Genomic DNA, 2365 nt, shown 5'->3' with positions numbered 1-2365 from the left:
ATATATATATATATATATATATATATATATATATATATTATGTATGTATGTATGTATTTATGTGTGTGTGCTTGTCCCCCCTCCATTGTTTGACAACTGATGTTGGTGTTTACATCCCCGCAACTTAGCGATTTGGGAAAAGAGACTGATAGAATAAGTCCTGAGGTCGATTTGTTCAACTTAAGGCAGTGCTCCAGTATGACTGCAGTCAAATGACTGAAACAAACAAAAGAATATATATGTAATATATATACGTATGTATAAAGCATTGCACCTCCACCCACCCACCCCACACACACAGAGTCTCTTTTAGAGTTACCCTCCTGGTTATGATATTATCTTAGCTTGCCTGTAGTAATTAGAGAACAAAAAGAGCAGCTAAATTCATTGAAATTATATCCTACCTCTTTGTGAAGAAGAAGGACATTTTCTATTATGTAGTGCTACCTGTGCAAAATGTCATGGTAGAATCTTGGAATAAACACAGAATCCCCATAATGTATTTATATCCATGGAATTACTTTGGATTACAGTTTGGAGCATTAAAGATTATGACTAGAATAAATTTTTATGATTTCAGTGGCATGTAAAAGGCACCATCCAAACGTGGTCGATGCCAGTGTCACCTGACTGGCTTCCATGCCGGTGGCACACAAAATGCACCCACTACATTCTCAGAGTGGTTGGCGTTAAGAAGGACATCCAGCTGTAGAAACCTTGCCAGATAAGATTGGAGCCTAGTGCAACCTACTGGCTTGCCAGTCCCTAGTCAAACCCGTCCAACCCATGCCAGCATGGAAAGCAGACGTTAAACGGTAACGATGATGATGATTTACTTCTGCTCCCCCACGCCCAGTCTTCTCTGCGAAATGGTATAATTTTTCTATTTTGGATATTTTTTTAAATACTTTCTGACTTACAAGCTTCAAACTAGGAGATTACATGGGAGCATGTGTATAAACTACCATTCACACACCATATATACATACATGCATATGCACATATGCACATACAAACATGCATATACATTCATAACATACAAAGACGTATACTGATTCATACATTTGTATATCTATGAAAACATACATAAATGCAGTATACATAAAAACACACACACACAGGCACATACATATATATATATATGTGTATATATATATATATATGCACATGCATGTGTGTGTGTTTACAAAATAACACATGTATTCACAACTTTATAACCTTTGGGTATGCGATTATAAAATTTTACATCATAAGGAAATTAACGTCTCTCTCTCTCTCTCTCTCTCTCTTTCAATGTCTTTCTAACCCCAACCCATCACATATGTGCATGTGTGTATTTGGGAGTCAGGTACATACATATATATATATAATGTGTATGTGTGTGTGCATTACATATATATATTGTATATATCATATATTTAGCCCACAAACAAACTGTAAAGCCAGAAATGCATATATATACACATATATATACATATATATACACATATATATATATACATATATATATATATACATATACTAGCATATATTGGTATGTATGTATGATTTTGTATATGTATATATCATATACACATCTATATTAGTATGTGTCTGATAACTAAAAGCAATTGAATTTGATCATATGGGATATTTTTTTTGTCTTTTTAACTAAATATTCTGTGAAACAGTGACATAAATTAGATACTCTTGCAGAATAGATGCCATGCATTCCGTTAAAAGGAAACTCATGAAATCAAAGTTCCAAAATAGGAATTTCTGTAGGGAGAATTTCCGTAACTTAAACATAAATTTTCATATTCTTCCTTACTTTGTCTCTGGTGTCCTTTCTTTTACAATAAATATAAATTATATCTTTTCGGAGAGACAGAAATACTTTCTGCAATGGTCTCTTACTAAATAAATGATTCTGTTTTATAGATTTTCTTGTCCACCGCATAGTCATTGTTGCCACTGGTATTCATGTGTATATATTTATATATATATGTGTGTGTGTGTACTTATACAGACCTAGTAGTATTGTTGAGGTTGGTATTTGATATTACTATTGATGTTGGCGATAATGTTATCAATGGCATTCATAATTGTAAAAGTGAAATACTCCAACCTACAATAAAATGCATTTGTTCTATTCCAGCCTGAATAATACTAAGTCGGTGAATAAATGAACTTCCTCTCTTTGATAACTAAAATCATCATCATCATCATCATATATATAATAATAATGATGATGATAGTAACAATGCCTTCACATTTTAAAACAAGGCCAGCAGGTTTTTTTTTGGGGGGGGGGGGGGCTAAGTCACTTACATCGACCCCAGAACGCAACTGGTACTTATTTTATCAACTCCAAAAGGATGAAAGG

The sequence above is a fragment of the Octopus sinensis genome, linkage group LG8 (genome assembly GCF_006345805.1).
Source record: "Octopus sinensis linkage group LG8, ASM634580v1, whole genome shotgun sequence".
NCBI classification, from domain to species: domain Eukaryota; kingdom Metazoa; phylum Mollusca; class Cephalopoda; order Octopoda; family Octopodidae; genus Octopus; species Octopus sinensis.
The sequence above is the reverse complement of the archived record's forward strand: the minus strand, read 5'-3'. Positions refer to the sequence as shown.